Genomic DNA, 19104 nt, shown 5'->3' with positions numbered 1-19104 from the left:
ATTTTAAATTTGTACATGTATGTTTGAGTTGCAGGTCTTCCAATGCTGGTATTCCACATCCTCGCTCCGTCTTAAAGCATTTCATCCATCGCTCTCAGCTCTGACTTCATGGTTTAGGGGGAATCTGTTACACAATAATTTGTCACTCTCCTGTCACTCCTCGTTCCCGATCCCAGAGAACCCTAGTAGTGATCACTGTGTTATACTTTCACCATGAAACCTATGCTCTTGCATCCCTTGAAGTTTGAAGAAAGTAGTCCCCATTCCCTTCAGAACATTTCTAGAGAATCCTTCTTAAACCCTAGTTTTTAAGATCAACGCTCTTTCCCAGTGTCTCACCCGTGCCGATGGCAAATTTTTACACTGAGCCGCGTCGATCGGCGCTACTATTAGCCCAATACCCGTGCCGGTCTACTTCTGGATTGTTTCTATAAAAGGAAATAGAGTTTCACGTTTAGAAACTTCTAATGGCGATGTGTTGGATGTTCGTTTGGTTGGATAAGGGTCGAGAACTCCATATAAGGTTCTTTCCCCCTTAAAAGTGGACCTTCCCAAGGAGATAAGACCTTATTCCCCCTTTGAGTGGATCTCATTTTTATCCTCCTCTCCCTATATAAACCACTTCCTCTTACCCTTTTTGGTTACAATACAATACAACACATAGTGAAAGTGGTGGAGAGATAGAACCAGCTGCAAAATTATGAAATCTTTAGCTTTTGATAGAAGAAGATTAGTCTTAGATGACAAAAGACTAGTCTTTGGTAGCTAAAGCATGAGGAGAGAGAGTTAGAGCTTGGAAGTCATTTCATGTCAAGCTAGAGGAGGAAAAGAGTGTTGAAAAGACGTGTAGTGGGACTTGCATACCACAAAGGAGATCTCCAATGTCAAGGCTTTGGTTGTATTTCTCTTTGAAGTTTATTTTAATACAAATATGGTTTATTTCCTATATCAGGTGTAATATTACATTGGATAGCTTAAAACTCCTTGACCTTTTACGTAGATTGGATTCGATTTTATGCTATCACGTTTTATGTTGTTTCTTGCATGTTTGTTTCAAGTACTTGAACGAAAGGAAGCTGGAGCAAGGGAGCAAGATCACCATCAAGTGGATTAGCGTTATAAGAGGTAGGTCTTCTTATTCGATTCTAATCTAAGGAAATTTACATTAGATTGTCTTGTTTGTGGCTAGACCCACTCTTTTGGGCTAGAGGGATCGTCTCGATCCACAAAGAGGATATTCCTACAACACATGCACATACACATCAATGAAGTTATATCCCTTTTGCGAAAAAATGGGGTGTACTGCTATGGGTCGTTGACACATAGTGGTCAACATCTGGCTCTACTTGGGGACACATTGCTGCACTAGAGGAATGTGAGAATCCAGAATCTGCATCACGCAACACACAAGATAACATAAGTAGCGTCCATCCAAAAATCATCATATACATACAAAAGATCTTCATTTATTAACTATCCTAATAACATGAAAAACACAAATCTAACTACAAAATGAAATACTGAAATAACAAGGTATAAGGTTAGAAATAGAATACAAAGATGCCCCATGGCATCAGATGCGTTCAATGTAGTGCATGTTGAGAATTTGTCTGTTTTCAGGCAAATTTGTTGGTTGTTTCCCAGATGTGCCATGTCCAATCCTGCATACAGTATGACTTTTTCATATCTAAAAGTCAAGCTGTTCGCGGCCATCAAATGGATCAAACCGCTTTCTCATTCTCTTTCTCTTGTGCTTTTTCTTTGTGGCAGGTTGTGATGTTGATGATGATGTGGTCAGCACACAACTTCCTTCTTGATCCGAAAAACGTTCATATGGAAAATTTGGAATGTTCAAGACTTTTGTGCCTTGCGCTTCTTTATGAACTTAATATGTTATCACTGGTGGATCAACCATGTAAGCATCAACCTGATTCTTATCAATTTCCATTTTATCTGGGTTACCTTCAATTAGCCACTTTTCAGTGGAACAAATGACCTACTCATAATAAGATGGAGCTTGCTGCATCAGACAAGGAGGCTTATGATCTGTTGATGTTTCTTCGTTTCTTTCATCCTCTGACTGATGTTGAAATTTTTGTACATGTATCTTTTCCATTGTTATGACATCCATCTGGTTAAAGTGTTCAACCTTCATAGCACTGATTTCCTTGGCATGGTTTTCCTCCATGGTCAATAACCTATTCTGAAGACATACCTGACTAGCTTCCATGTCCTTTATAATTTTATCGTTCTTTGCTTTCATGCCCATGAAGCAGTTTTGCATATAGTTTCTCTTTCTTATGATTTGATTGCATGGTAGCTAACTGATTATTATAATCGAATCTCATGATGGTCATTTTTTCATCCATAGTTGACAATTTGTTCTGAATCAAACTTATTTCTTATTGATAACCTGCTTCCATGGCAATCACTTGATTTGAATGATTGAATTCCATGATCGTCATCTTTTCTTCTAGGGCTAATAACTTGTTTTGCATAGAATTAATTTCCTGAGCATGATCAGTTGTTAATCTTGCTTGATTAAGTTCCATATATTTAATAAGTTGAGCCTAATTAACATCTGCATTCTTGATTGCTTGAGCCTGATTTAACTGTATGTCTTTAACCATTTGAATTAACTCCTTGAAATTATTTTCCACTTCTATAGTTTCCTTTACTTCAGCTCTCGCTTTGACCTTTTCTTTATCTCCATATCTATCTTCAAAGGCATCAATGATTGATTGTAGAGAATCAAATGGGTTATTAGGGAACTTAACAAACCAATCTAAAACATCTCCAGATAAGGTGAGAACGAAAATCTTCATCTTCACATCTTCATATTTAAAATATGGGCGACACTTTCTTATACATAAACTAACATTCTAAATGTGATTTTAGACAGTAAAAGCTTTATTACCTTGAAAAGGAGGAAATTCATCGATGGCTTCACCAAAAAAATAAGGATAACCATGTAGAGATCCCTGAATGTTAGTAAAATCATAAGGAGAAAACAAGTCAAAATCCATGATGACTTGTTTAACGGAAATGATGGGCCAAATGGATATGAGAGAGAGAGATCCCTGCTCAAGAAAATCAAAACATCTACAAGAAGCAAGTGTCTAAAAGAAATTCTTGTAAGAAATGAAAGAAGTGCAGTCGCCACTTGAGCATGAATCTCTCATAAAGTTTCCAAAGGCGAAACCGAAAAGTTAGTGGATGGAGGCAAATGACAATCAAGAAGGGCTCCTTGTCTGGGTTAAATGAATGAATAATTGGAGTCACCAACCAAATAGGAAACCAACCGGAATGTCCAGGTGCAGAAAGTGAAGATGAAAGGATTAGATGAGAGAGATGACGAGAGTTAGGATGGTGAGAAATGAAGAGACGAAATACACTAGAAAATGAGATGAAATACCATAAAGCCAAAGTCCAATAAATTGGTCCTTGGTGGCAATGCCAAGAAGTGTTGGCTTTGTCGGCTCGAATGAGAGATGAGAAATGAGAAGAATGATGAGGAAATGGCATTGAAACGCCGAGAAAAAATATATCCCCGACAACGACGCCAAAAAATGTTGTTTCGCTTGACAGCTTAATGAATGGCAGAAAAGATTAGATAATTAGGAAAATGTTGTGAGGACCAAGGACAGAAAAACTCTATCCCCGACAACGGCACCAAAAAATATTGTTGCACAAAGTGTCAAGGTACTGTGATAATGCTCAGAGTAAGGGTTATCACTCTAATCCTTACTCACTCTGTTTAGACTATCTGCTAAACAAGTCAAGGGGGGTAGTCCCTAAGGTGAATGAATGAGAATGGCCTGTGAAACACATACTCTATTAGACTTAAAGATGAACAACTTGATGAATTTAGAACAAATCTTGGTCAACTGAGATAGATAGATTAAAATAGGACACAACCACAAGATAAAAATAATTATAGATCAGTTTCTTTATACTCAATTAACCATAGAATAAACAAAAACAAGTTATCCAGAGCAATTTATAAATGTGGCAAAGCAACGATCATGAAAAATTAAATGTCAATGCCCAGAATTTTATCATGCAAGATATTCTAACAATTAAATCCTGTGAAGAATTATGCAATTTAAATGCTAAGCAATGATGCCAGATTTAAAATGATTTTCATTAATAACCCAGATCTAGAATAATTTATCATCCTCCAATAGTCAATAATTTTAAAACATTAACCGCACTTGACAATAGAGAAATCACTACCACGAAAGGACACCAAGGAACTTTAGATTAACAATTTAATTATTCCTTAGACAATTAATTTAATGTGGTAAATGAATTTTTTAATGCAACTAAAAAATCAAATAAAAAGATCTTAATCAATTTATTTTTTTAGATTAATTTTTTTTAAATATGAAAGCTTAAGTTCTGCTTTTGATTTATTTCATTAGCAATCAAAGTCACCAAAATTTAAAAATTTTAAATTTTTTAATGTTTTTTAAAAAAAATTAAATTTTTAAAGCAAAATCAAAAATAAAAATAAAATAAAAGGAAAGGAAATCAAAATCAAAAAAAAAAAAAATCGTAAGTTAAAAAAAAAAAAAAAAAAAAAAAAAATGTGAAATCAAAACAAGACAAAAAATAAAAATCAAAAATCAAATTTCAAATCAAAACGAATCTAAAAGTTAACGAAAGTAAATAAAAAATAAAAAATTAAAACAATATAAAAAGAGAAAACTAACTAAACCCTACACACACTACAAATGAAATAAAAAAAAAAAAAAATTGAAAAAGTCGAATTTGTTTGAGTGAACTCGACCCTAACCTAAACGAAAACTTAAAGCATATGATGCACACAAAACAAACAAATAAGATTTGTTTGGGTTTTGCAGGTTGATGACATCAAAGGAAAAACGACGGGCAATGTTAGGGAGTGGAGCAGCGTGGATGCAGGGGTGGCAACAAGCAACAGATAACAACTTTGAAGGGTTTGTAGGAAGGGAGTCGTAGATAGGACCAGGCAACACGAGGAGAAATGGAGCTCGATGGAGGAGCACACAGAGACTCGGAAGAGGGTTAAAAAGGAATGCGAGTAGCAAGGGTATGGAACGAAAGGAGCTGCGTGTAGCAAAAGGGATGCAAAGGGATGCGAGGGGCAGTAAGGAAGGAGGGAACGCAGGCGCAGAAGGCCGCAGATGGGACAGTCGGGTTTGCAGCAGGGGTATGGCAGTAGAACGAGGGGATTTTAATGGAGCAGCGTTTTTTGCAGGGGATGAATAAGGGCAAAAGGAGGGTTACTGGAGCTGAGAAGGGGTAGAAAGAACTGCAAGCAGAGGGATGGCAACAATGGAGCTGCAAAAGAGTTTTCTTAAAAATTTCGAAATTTTCTGTGAACCCAAAAACCTAGGCAGCAGATCAAAAAAACCAATCAACAAAGAAAAACTAAAAAAAATTAGAATTTTTTAGTTATTTAAAATGATGTGTTTCTTTGCTTAATATTTATCCTTGAAACCCTTATGAAAATTTCCAAATCCAAGAAATTTTAAACCCTTGGACTGCAAAAAATTGAATAATATCCCTGGAAAATTATGTTGATAAACCCCAAAGATCTAGAACTTACCCTCCAGGGCCTAGATCTGGACTCTACACAAATTTCTTCCTCAGATATGTAGCTGCATGAAAACAAGAAAACACTCAAACGGTATATACAATGATAAAAACTAAAACCCAGAAAAACCCACGTTAGAAAAATAATTACAAAATTTACAAATTGCGGGCTCTAATCAGCCAACTCTACCATTATGCTACACAAAGAATTACATTTTTTTAATTTTGAAGGAGGTGCTAACTCAAAACCCTTCGTGTATCACCAACAAAATCTTATGATTAACCTGGAAATAATTTAGCTAATCTTTTCCGAGAACACAGATCGGGAGTTGGTTAGTCCAACTGAAAACTTTCCCCAACGCCCGATGATCTAAAATCAAGATTTCCTTGCAAGACTCGATTCGGCCATTAAAAATAAAGCAAAAAAATAATAATAAAACTCAGACAAAGAAAGATACCTGCTATTACTTTCAAAATTTAGATTATTATTCAAACCCAGCGACTAAAAAAGATACCTGTAGTCAAATCACTATTTAAAAGTTATCATCAATGGCTTTAGAAAAAATTATGCATGAAAACAATACATCTTACAATATTCCCATGAAGAGTAACACCAGTAGAACTTAAATTAAATAAGACCTTCTCGCTAAGCACACAACTCAAAGGTCGGATCCATCGACTGACAAATAACTTCCTATTTAAAGATAAATCCTCCAACGACTAATTTGAGTGGTCCCCGTTAAAGAAATCTTGACCGTTGATGAAGATTAAAATTTCTTTTAATCTCATCCCTTGAAATATTTAATTCTTGAGGAAATTCGAATTTTTAATTAAATGCATTTTAATTAACTCAAAAATAAAATTTGTGAGTTAATTTCCCAAAAAAATTGACTTTGACTTAATCCCCAGAGATTAAATGTTTAAAATTTAGCATTATAATTAATTTACCTTAGTTCCGGGACATTTTAAAATTTAATTTTTAAGGACCGATGAATTTTGCCTTTGGAGAATTTAAATTTACCAAGGACTTAGAATTAATTAAATTTCTGACTTAGGATTTTAATTAATTTTTGGCTAGAAAAATTAATTAATTAACTTAGGAGGGGATAATTAGTTTTCCAACCCTCAAGGCACTTTACATCATGATTTTCATATTTTTTACATCATAAGGAGGAAAACTCATTTGTAATAGACCCTCACAGACTACTCATTTCTGCGACACAAATATAATCCACCACACCAAGTAATTTGTAATAAAATAACATAACCAAATAGTTAAGATTATTCTCAAATTACTTTTACATAAACTCGATTTAGAACACTAGGACTCGTCTAAGATCCTAGCGAAAAAATTCATTCCAGCTTTGGGGTAAGACTGGAAGAAAACTCTATCGACCATCCGAAAATAGATAGGTGAGACAAAAAACCTGCCAGAATGGAGATCGTCACTAGAAAAGTAGGTTTACCTAGGTCGCTACATACATGACACGGATCTGCTAAGATTATTTACATTATACACATGCAAAAAGAGTTTACATAACATCTTGGAAGTCAAGCTGATAATGATAGCTAGACAGCCCGGACACATTGATCAAGTGCTACCCCTTTTACGAAAAAAGGGGGTGTACTGCTGTGGGTTGTTGACACGTAGTAGTCAACGGACAGAAAGAAAACCTATCTCATAAATGAGAGCAAACTGCTTCTTTTTCAAATATCATAATAGAAATGTTGAAAAATAAACTAAGAGTGAATCTGAGTCTATTTAAAACTTTCGATAGAACATTATACTTAATATAAACGATATATACAAACTATTGTGTAGATGTGTGCTGGGCTTCAAGTGTTTAAAGAGTAGAGGGGAGGACAATCACTCAAATGCGGTACTTAGAACGCACAACAATAGTTAGAACTTAGAACAAATATGTGGGTTTAGTCAACCTCCAAATTGATTTTGGGCTCCTGTTAAAGAGCTTATAAAAAATAGAGTATATTTATTATATTTTTTCAAATTTAATTTGCATGCAAAGGACTAATCTATTTGAATGAAAGAAAACCTATCTCATAAATGAGAGCAAACCGTTTAAACTATTTTTTCGAATATCAGAATAGAATGTCGACAAAACACTAAGAAGGAATCTGAGTCTGTTTAAACCTTTCGACAAAACATTATACTTAATCAGTTTCATTTCATAAGGAAAAATAAAAGTACATTCAAATATTCAGCGAGTTTTGACATAAATGAAAGTGATCAATCAAAAAAGAAATTAAAGAGTCATAAAATATCCAAACTACGATATTCAAAGATACATCAATGCCTGAGTGGTTTTCAAAAATTGCTTGCAACTTCTAATTATAATACTAGTGTTATTGAGTACAACAATTTCCAACCCTTACTCCAACGTGAAGGGTTCTATAAATACTAAAAATTCCAAAAAGTATGATAATATTTGTTTCTCTAAATATAGAAAATCTACATGAAATAGGCAACAAACAAAATCTTATCAATCTATCTAAATCCTATTGTCAACTTGGCAGAATATTTAATTTTCCTCCTACATTTGATCTACTAGCAGTTTCTTTGATGTACTGGGTCCATTGCAAGAACTTATCAGATAGCTGTGGAAGATGGATCGGTATGAAACGATTTAAGCTGACCTGGCATTGAGAAATATGTCTCTCAATGTACTTTTTCTTTCTGTTGTATTTTGATGAGAACTTAGAAATTAATTTGATTTGCTCATAAGGACGCTGATAAAATGTCTGAATACTTTGTGGATCCCAAGTATTCATTCCCTTGATCTTCTCATTGTCGGATGACCTGTTTTCTTCAATAGTTTGCTGACAAATGACTGGTGGTAAGGCCTCCCTAAGTCCTTGAAGGTATGGCATACAAAATTCTTTAGTAATATCCAAACCATTGTCCCATACAACATCGCACCACTTGATGGCTTCCTTAATCCATTCATCAATAATTTTGGAATTTGTGTCTCTCTCATATAATGATGCTTGCATCAGCTTTTTATCTCTTTTTGACAAATTTTCTATTGTTTCCGGATCAAATTGCTTCTCCCAGTCTATAATCTTGCCAAATTGATCTTTTATTACTTGATCCTCCTTGGTCATTGATTTAATTTGATCAGTAAAAGAAATTAATTCTTGAAAGAAATTGTAAATCTTTCCCAACTGTTTGAAAAATTTTAACTGTACCTTTCTGAGGTGTTCATTTACAATCAGAGCCTGTTCTCTGAAAATATCTATGTTCAGAGATGCCTTTCGAATCTGGGCCAGTTGTTTTTCAAGGGATTTTATCTGTGCTTCTGATGTTGTAGTGATTGTTTGCAAATTAATATCTGACTGTTCCTTCAGAATTCTAATCTCTACTTCTTTAGCTTGTTTCAAAATTTCAACTTCTTGGCGATGCTGATTATTTAATTCTGACAATTTTGCTTGCAGTTGTTGCTCCAGTTCTGCCTTTTCCAAACTGTGCCTTGACTCCATTTCCTGCATTGCTAGCGTAAATCCCTGTCTGAGAACAACGGCATGAGATTGCCATTGTTGTTCACCAAAGACTCTGCTCTTTTCCAATTCAGCCTCCAGTTCTTTTATCCTTTGAAGATTTTTTTCAAATTCTCCTGACAGCTCTTCTACCGTGCCTTGACAATAAGTCACAAAAGCTCCTAAGGCCGAGGCTGCTTCAATTGCTTTATCTTTAGTATCACCTTTGGCTTGCCAGCTTAATTCAGTAGGTGTCTCCATGGAGTCATGCTTGCTCTTTGTAGACCTTTTAATAACTGATTTGGTTTGTGAATTGTAGAAATATTCACTTAGAGATGCAACAGTTTCAACTACTGGCTCAATTTCTGAAACTGGTCTGAAAATTGAAGAAAATACTGGAATATTTGTTGAGATAGGAGTAACTGATACCCCTGGGGAAACTTTATCAATCACCTGTCCAGATGAAGTATTCAAACACTGAAGTTAATTAAGACCATAACTCAAACTTTTAAGTAATTAGACAAAGAAAATTGAATTTTACATGATTAGCTTGGAGGGATTTCTTTGGACCACTATCAGAATGCTCCAAACCAAGGTACTGCTGCCAAGCTCCAAACACATCTCGCCTCTGTAGAAGCATCAAACCAAAATAACTGAAATAAATGCACCTGATCAAACTTTGTAAGCATTTAATTTCAATTGAACTCCTGGCAAGAAACATCACAAAAGCATAAGTAAAAGTGTATTACCTGAAAACAAGTAGACACAATGTCTGGGTCTTGAAGATATTCAGGACGACCAAAAGAAACGAATGCGAAATTCCACTGTTACAAAAGAAAGGGACATTAAACCTGAATTATGGAAATGAAGCAAATTTGGATTACTAATATTTTGAAATATTAGAGACAGAAAATGTTCTCTACCTTGCAAAATTCTTCATCGGGAACATGCAATTTCATTTTTATTCTTTCTTTTACTTCTGCTAATGTTTCGCCTTCATGGATAGCCAAAAAGAAGGGCTCGCCGAAGTTTTGCACCTTCAAAAAAAATTAAAAAGCTCAGAATTTTTTTTTTTTAAATCAAAAGATTTAATCACTGCACTTGTTACACTCACTGAAGCTTAAAAGCATAGAATCCTTTATTTTAGTAAAGTCCATGTAAAGAAAACTAATAAATTTACCATGTGGTTCTGAGATGCACTCTTTGTGAAATGATACACATGAATTAGCCAGTCCTGGGGACCTATATTTTTCTCCTCTTCTGGGACCTGCTCAGAGATGTCAATAAAAGTAATCATCAAGAAATATCAAAATCATTACAACAATGTGTTGAGAAATCTAGGGCATCAATGTTAAGTGATTTCTCTTCTATTAGTAACTGCTTGTGAATGTTTTTTACATCTTAGATTAGGATCTTCTTTTACTTATGTTAGTATAGTATTATTTTTCATCAAACAGTTACCAATGCATGAACCATAAAGAGACAAGAGACACAAAATATAGGCTATAAGCCAAGGCCAAAACTTCTCCCACTTGAGAGGAAAACTCGAACAAATTCTTCTTCTTATAGAGATTCCAATTGACGAATACCATGACCAAGACCCTTAACCTATTTGCCACTCCAAGACCAAGTCACACACCTTCCTTGATGTAGTCCTTGAAACAAACTTGTTGCTCTTTCCTCCTATGGTCAACGCAAGTCAAATTGTCTACACTTCTGCAATTTCGGTCTCATCCACAGATCTGCAACTCTCAGCTTATCTAATTCTCACGTGTGAGCTGTTTGGAGATGTCTTCCTTTTTTGCTTGACTAGGAGACTCAATCTTATGACCTCAGCTATGATGTATGCTGATATAAAGATCCTTTTCTTGGCTCCTTTGCTGTCTGAGAAAACCCTACTACAGAACCCTTAATACATGCCACACGTGCGAGAAAAAGTTAACCAAAACAGTCCCAAAATAACTTGGATTCTCCTCCTTGCGCTAGATGAGAGGCTTCTATCTCTACTTTTTGCACCTTCTGATGTATTTCAGATGCAAGACCGAATTCATTGTCTAGAATGAAAGTCAAGCTGCCTATAAATAGTAGTTTTCCCATGCAAATTAGCCGACATGACTTGGAGACGAGGCCAACATGCCTTTTGGAGATTATCTTACTTTCATCTTGAGCCGACTTGAAGGAGAGGTCTTGTGCTTGTCTTGGAGGGCTTTCATACTTATTTTAATGACTCATACAAAATGTAACATGCCCAAGAAGGGTCCTTCATACATGACATTGACTCAATTAGATTTTTATGACTAGATGACAAAACCTAAAGGCTCACAATGGGAGCCATTAATTAAAATAAAATTCCTTGCTCATGAAACCCATAAGACAAGCATCACGAAAAAAATTATATTTTTCTTCTTTTCATCAATTACATATGTCATTATGAAGACCGAACCTAGTTACACTTCTCTGTTGAAGTTTCTAAGATTACTTAGTTAGAAACCCTCCATGCACTTTATCTGATTTATTCCTACCTACTTGTTATTTTACTTAACAAGTTATTTACAATGTAAATACTGAAAATAAACACTAGTGCATGCTCAACATATTACAGATAAGCAACTAAAGGAAACATAAACAATCACACCATTATTTTTGGACAATATCCCTGGAAAAACCCAATGTGGGAAAACCGATGCAGATATCTAAGGGTTTTCTTATTAAGCAATATCAGAGTACAATCTAGGTGCCGAAACTGGCCTACCCAACAGAGAATTTCCTTGGCAGTAATACCTCTCAGTTTGAGACAAATCTCCTCGCTGAAACCTCGGATAATCCTTCCGGCAGCTCCTCAGCACCAATCTACCCCAGAAACCCCAGCGTCAGCCTCTCTCTGGACTGTGTCAGCCCCTCACTACTCAGCGCTAGCCCTGCGTCACCCCGGATGGGTCTGCGTCAACCTTAGGAGGCCCTGCGTCAGCCCTCTGGCCCTCTGTGTCATCAACAATGGCCTCTCTGAGGCTCTGCGCAGCTCCCGACTGCCTCTGCATGGCCCTGCGTGAGCCCTCGCTGGCTCTGCGTCACACTTACCGGCTACTGCGCTGCTCTCCCGGCACTATCTTTGCCTCTCTGTCTCTCTATACTCGATGCCCCTCAGCTGCAACTCCTGATCACTAATTCTATCTCTCTTAGCAAACCCTGCTCTAGAGAATAGAATGACTGATCACTCTGGTGTATTCTCCAGGTGACTCTCAAGCCTCCTCTTATACTTTTCATGTTGACATCTCAACGGCCGAGATTAAGTCCCTAATCAACGGCTAATATTAGATCTGGCTTGATCCATGTCTTTTGGACCACTCTAAAACACAGTCATATTAATACACATTAATATTTTATTTTCCCTAAGTTTAGACTTAGGGACTCCATTAAAAATATTAATTATTTTAATATCTCCTAATCTGTTTAGAATCTACACAAACCCTTTCTGGGTATTGGAGATCTCATGTGCCCCAACCTCTCCACCAAATTTCGTGGCTAGAGCACATCTGATACTACCCCAAATCAACACTCCCTCTTAGTGAGGACTGTGCTCTAGCAATACTCCTCACTGAGTATTACTCTGACTATCCGGCATCAGTACCTGTGCTGATGCTAGGCCTTCCTACCCAACATCCTCTGCACTGTTGCATCCTGTATGCTGCCCATGGTTCTGCCACTGCCACTGCTGCATCTGTACAACAGCTCCCTCTACATCCGTTCTGCTGCTGGTCCTTTCTCCCAGCATTGCATCCACACTGCACCTCCTCTCATCATGCTGCATCGTGCTGCCCATTGTTGCACTGCAACTCAATTACTAAGAAGTAAGTAACTAATCTCCCAACCAGTGTTGCACGAAGCGCGCCCCCCCCCCCCCCCCCCCCCCGGTTCCAAGCCCCGAAGCGTGTCCCGTACGGAAGCGCCGCTTCGACTTTTTTAGCCGCTTACTGGAAATTTGGAAGCGCTGTACGGAAGGGCCGCTTCCGAAGCGCCGAAGCGCGCTTCGTACGGCGCTTCGGGCGTCGGAAGCGTGGCGCTTCGGAGGAGGAAGCGTACGCTTCCCAGACGCTTCCAGAAAAGCTTCCGGAAAAGCGTTTAGAAAATCGTTTTTTTTCAATTTTTTTTTTAAATTTTAGGTGAGTTTGCTTGTTGGGGGTGGGTCCACCTTGGGTTAGGGTGACGAATGAAGGCAAAAAAAATATAAATATAGCAGATGCTCCCTCATGGTAATGTTAAATTCTTAAAGTAAAAGTGACATTCTCCTTTATTTTTCATTTTCATCCTTTTACTTAAATTTTTAACATTACCATGAAATGACTCAGGATGTTTGAGAGTGGTTCCAGCCTCATTGGACTTCATATGGAGAAAATAGAATTTCATATCCTATTCAAAATTCAACAGACTTAACAGTTTTCAGGTATTCAGGATCAATGGGATTGTGGCATTTCATTAGATTATATCAAGTATGAAGGTATGCGATTAGCATTTAATCAAGAGCACCAAGCCCTATATGTACCCTGGTGTTGGTGGTGTTAATTGTTGAACTCCTTTGTCACACGGCACGCCCTTAGCAAAAAATTACCTTTCAATCAAGTCAAAATCATCGATCAAACATGTTAAGCTTTTTCTACCATATTTTAAGTCTTGAATTAGGTAGTTTGATCAAAATTGGGCAATGTTGACTAATATCCCTAGACAATCGAGGTAGAGGCAAAGGCTAGACAAGAGGAGAAGAATCTAGATTCTAGATCATTAATGTACAATGGATGTTATATCTATCTTGATTTATGCAAAAATATGCATGTTTTCATGTCTTCTACAATTAATTTGGTATTTGGGATGTTTGTTTTGAGTATAAATGCAAAAAAATATAAAAAAATATATACATATAGCAAACGCTTCCGCGGACGCTTCGCTTCCTAGATTTTTGGAAAATGACGCTTCGGCATCCCCGCTTCCAAAAAACACTTCCACTTCGCTTCCGCTTCGTGCAACATTGCTCCCAACTAACCTCCCTATTGTGCTAGAGACACCCACTGATGCTGAAGCTCCCTCTGCCACTGACAAGTGCTCCCTCTTTGACCTCTGCGCTGCTGCAACAACTCCCTGCATCTCGCACCGTTGCACACCTCTCTGTGTCGTCCTACACTGGTGCAACACTCCTGTGCCTCTCGCACTACTGCAACCTGCTAGCCTCGAGCTGTCTCGGGACTCCTGCACTGTAGCTTTCTATGCCGCTTCATTGACATCTGTCTCTACTCGACTCAGCCAGTCCTGCTACTCCTCTTCGGGGCTCCCGTACCAAGGTCTAATCCAAGAGGCTGGGTACCTTGAGGATCCTGTTAGCCCTGAGGTGCAGCGCTGCTAGTTTGAAGACTAAAGGAAGAAGATGGTCTGCTTTGCTATCTTGGAAAGGGCCCCCACACGGGCCATCACTCCACTTTCCCCACTCTTCCACTTACATTCTATCCCGCTCATATCTTAACCCGACCCTCACTTCATAACAAAACCCTCTTCTGCCTTAGCCCTAAATAAATTAACCCAAAACCCCGAAAAACCTTACCTTTCCGTCCATACGTGCCCTCCGCACATTTCTCGAGGACATCCTATACCTCTGTGTCCCTCTGCCGATCTGACGGCCCACGTTTCACCCGATCGATGAGACATGCTCGATCGATCTCCGCCGTTAGATCACTCCCACTAGATCTAACGGTTGTCGCTCTTATCGCGCGGGCAACTAGCGAGAGGAGTACCCGCCCGATAAAGGCAATTTCTCTCTCTCCTCCTCTGCTACGTGGCATGCAGTGAGTGGCATCGGGCAGACTCCACCCTTTACCGCTTACCGCCCGATAAAAACCATAACCACCCAAACCAAACCACCCCCTCGGCGCTATTGTCCGAGCACCTCCTCCGCCTGATAGCCGTCCGATCTGTCCACCGAGATCCAATGGCTTGGACTTTTCCGCTCCCGCTAAAGACCGCAAGCCTCATGCAATCGATCCCCTCCGTCCATTTCTTCCGATCCAGCGGCCCTCGTTCATGACTGCTCCCGCTTGTCCTTCGCCACCCTGCCATTACTATGTCCGTCCGATTTAATTCATCCAACAGCTACCCGCCTGTCCTTCACCACCCGCCATTACTCTGTTCTTTCTAATTAGCACGTCCAGCCACCCATGCACCTCATACTCTACTTCCTATCAATTACCCGAGAAGGAAGGTGGTTGACTCTGTCAGTATTGTGATAGTCAGGCCACTGAACTGAATTAATAGAAAGTATGGCCGAACAAGGAAGGACACAACACGATACAAGCAAACAGAATTAAATAGTCATGGAGCCTCACTGGCACAATCAAGCCAGCCACCTAACAGGGCAGTGTTGTACCAGAATTAATTACCGTTTTCGTGATGGAAGGAAAATTGTGTCCTTGTACGCAATCAGGCAGTTAAAGACAGTGGGGATAGATTAAGACACCTCGAGCCCTAAAAAGCTCGAGAGCATTGTAAAGAGCTATAAATAGTTGAAAGTAAGATGTAATCAGGGTTCAACTTCTGGAGACTATAGAGACTTTGCTACTCAAGCTTCTCATCTTCATTCATCAGTAATACAAGCTTCTTTTGTTGTCATATGTTCAATATCCCAATTTCTCTTATGTTCTAAGCTTGCACTTGAACAGGCCATTCAGGTTTCTTTTGTGTCTAATGCCAGATAACTGTCATCTTATCTCTGCGTTGATGTATTAGATTTGCAAGTTTCATTTACTTTCTGTAGCTGGCCATCATATGTTTATGTATGTATCTGCTGGTATGGTTAGTATTCTCCATTCATTCACCTAATCTACAAACTATTGAGCATTGGTGGTCTAAAGCCTTGTAGGTTGAGGGTGTTCATGCATGTCTTGAGTAATAACAGAGTCAAAGTGGTTATTCAGCTTGATCCAGACCATTATTTATTCCAATAGTTCAGAGAACAATATTGAAGATTATATGTTACCAGGCATCTCCGAGCTGCAACCTAGGAGAGTTTCCTGGAGTGATAACATTAATTGGCGTCGTTGCCGGGGAGAGGAGATTGAAGCTCAGCTTCCCTGGGAGACTACACAGATCTAGCTTTGATGATAGACAAAGTCTGAACACTATTCTGGTTGTAACCATCTATCTCGCGACTCTACTGGAGAACGAACCTCTTGGCGACTCCACTCCATAATTCTGGCTCAGTTTGGAAGGCATACTCGAAGAAATCCTCAAAAGTCACAAGCTGACCCAGTACCTGACCCTGAAAATATCATCAGAGAATAAAGGCTTTCCAGAAGGAAGCATCAAGTTCAGGTAAACCTAAACAATATTCTATACATCCTCAAGAAAATCTTGCAATAGAACAAACACGTGTTGGGAGTATAGCATCTAATACTAGCAGTGAAGAAACAATCTTAGAGATACATAAAGCTCCTAATTCTTTAGGTCCTCCTTTTGTTGTAAACCCAAAGAAAGCCTCACCTCCTATCCATCATATCCCTTTAGTCTTATCAGTCACTCCTTAGCCCTCTGTCATTCAGACTTCCAGTACCCTTCTAGCCACCACAGCTATGGCAGGTCCACAAGCACCCACCAAAATGGAGAGAATTATAGCTGCTAGGTATGGACCTCTAGTACTGTCTGTTCCTTTGAATGCTATGCCTGCTGGAGAATATCAGAAATACATGCCTAAGTTTATTGGGACAGAAGGGTTACAGTTGAAGAACATCTTGAATCATTCTATAGCTATGCTGATAATCTAGACATTAGTGAAGATGATGTATGGATGAGAGTATTTGTCCAAAGCCTAGATGGAGAGGCTAGGAAGTGGTTCAGAGAATTGACCCCGAGATCTATAGCAGATATTGAAGCGTTAGACGATGTATTCTTAAAGCATTGGGGGGATAAGAAATATCTTCTCTACAACAAGATACCAACAGAAGTGAAACCCACCCCTACCTCTGCTAAACTCACCTATGCCAATGCTTTTGACTTCTGCTAAACTCACTTATGCCAATGCTTTTGACTCTGACTTCTGTCTACTATTGAGGGAGAGAAGATCTGCCACTTTGGTTGAGATGCAGGATGCAGCCTTGGAGGTGGAATCCAACATCATGGCTGCAAAGAAACTCAAGGGACATGTTGATCGAAGGAGACAGGGAGGTTGAATCTTCATTATCTGCAGATCCCAAGTTAGATAAGATGACTAAGATAATAGAGTCATTAGCCTCTGAAATCTCTAAGCTAAAGATTGAATAGCACTCTGGGAAAGGAAGAGCTCCTAATGCCTTTGCTTTTAGAAATCCGAACCCATACAAAAGAACTAATGAGCAGTTGCAGGTTCCTCAAAGAAACAAAGATGCAAATGAAGACCAAAGGATGAAGACCCCCTTGCAGAATGTAGTCATGGATGAAGATCAGTATGAGGAAGACGATGAGATCCATTGTCTGGAAGACAAGGGCAATGCCTCTTTTTTGACCCTAGCTGCATATGAAGAGTCACTATCCAAGGACCAAAACAGCCAAGAGTGGGATGGTGGGGCCATTCTGCAAACTGATGACCAACACAGATACAATCTAAGGTCCAAGGTGAATACTGCCCAGCAAACCCCTGTTTAGAGGGCTATCGTCCCTACAATGCAGCAAACTAACAAGCAAAAACGACCAGCCGCTGATCCCATCGTTCTCAAAGCTCCAACTCAAGAGGTAAGAGTCCCTAACAAGTACCCTTCTCCCTTCAATTTTGAATCAGAAATCCAAAAGCTGAAAATATCCATACCTTTGATGGAACTAGTGAAGAAAGAATCCTTTAAGAGACCCATCCTTGAGGCCCTTGAGCTTAAAACCACACAAGCACCTAATGACTATGTGAATCTGCAAGATGACAAACCGACCATTGTCCTCAGCCCAATGATTGAGCATTCTGATGACAATTCCCCATCATTCTATGTCTCCTTGACTATTCATGACAAAATCCTTCACAATTGTTTGCTGGACACAGGTGCCAGCCATAATCTAATGCCCAAGGCTGTCATGGACGAGTTGGGCCTGGACATCACTAGGCCGTATCATGACTTGTTTTCTTTTGACTCTAGAAAGGTGAAATGTTTGGGGTTAATCAAAGACCTAGCCATCACCTTGTCTCAACTGCCCATGAAGAGCATGATGATGGATATTGTGGTAGCAGATGTCCCCCCCAAGTTTGGCATGTTACTTTCCAGAGGATGGATTAAGAGATTAGGTGGGACATTGCAGAATGACCTGTCCTATGCCACTATCCCAGTCTTTGGAGGTGAAAGCAGGAGATTGTACAGAGAGGCTCAGTTAGCTTATATCATCAGCGATGAAAGGAATCCTGCTAATCATCCCATCTATGTTGTTGATACTGATTTTGGGGCATGTATCCTCCAAGTAGAAGAATCCCAGTTGGCCTCCATGCAGCTTAGAAAGCCGGTTTGCCATATCACAGAGGAAGGAAGCCCACAAATCTGGGATATGTTCTTTGATGGAGCTTGCTCTAAGGAAGCTGCAAGAGTAGGTGTAGTTCTTGTATCTCCCACACAAGAATGCATACATTTATCTTTCAAGCTAACTTTTCAGGTCACCAATAACATAGCAGAATACGAAGCCTTGATGTTAGGCTTAAACGCTGCTAAAGAAATGGGCATCAAAGATCTGAAAGTGTTTGGAGATGCAGACCTTATTATTCAACAGGTGAACAAGACATTCCAAGCAAAGCACCCCAGGCTGAAGGCATACAGAGATGAGGTATGGAAGCTCAAGGATTCTTTCAATAGCTTTAGTATTTCGTACATCCCTAGAGCTAAGAATCAGCTTGTTGATTCCCTTGCTGTGTCTGCTAGCACTTTTATCCCTCCTTTGCCTCCTAAGTTGACTTACGAAGTCCAAGTGAAATATAGACCGTCTTTGCCTGACAATGTCAAGTACTGGAAAGTTTTTGAAGATGATGATGAAGTCAATAGGTTTCTACAA

At 38.8% G+C, this 19104-nt stretch overlaps 1 pseudogene across 1 annotated transcript in view; it reads right to left on the bottom strand.

The window, feature by feature from the left end:
- Positions 1–7891: 7891 nt before the first annotated feature.
- Positions 7892–19104, bottom strand: part of LOC149141502 (ubiquitin C-terminal hydrolase 13-like) — a 239702-nt pseudogene continuing 228489 nt past the window's right edge. The window contains exons 27-31 of the transcript XR_016264985.1: positions 10256–10342; positions 9999–10112; positions 9825–9899; positions 9617–9703; positions 7892–9528 (exon numbers count right to left, since the gene is read on the bottom strand). The product of XR_016264985.1 is annotated as a ubiquitin C-terminal hydrolase 13-like (transcript). The remainder of the gene's footprint in view (positions 9529–9616; positions 9704–9824; positions 9900–9998; positions 10113–10255; positions 10343–19104) is intronic.

Source organism: Pinus tabuliformis, chromosome X (genome assembly GCF_031772625.1).
Source record: "Pinus tabuliformis cultivar Carrire ecotype Pingquan chromosome X, CPIR1, whole genome shotgun sequence".
Classification (NCBI taxonomy): Eukaryota; Viridiplantae; Streptophyta; class Pinopsida; order Pinales; family Pinaceae; genus Pinus; species Pinus tabuliformis.
The sequence above is the reverse complement of the archived record's forward strand: the minus strand, read 5'-3'. Positions and strand labels throughout refer to the sequence as shown.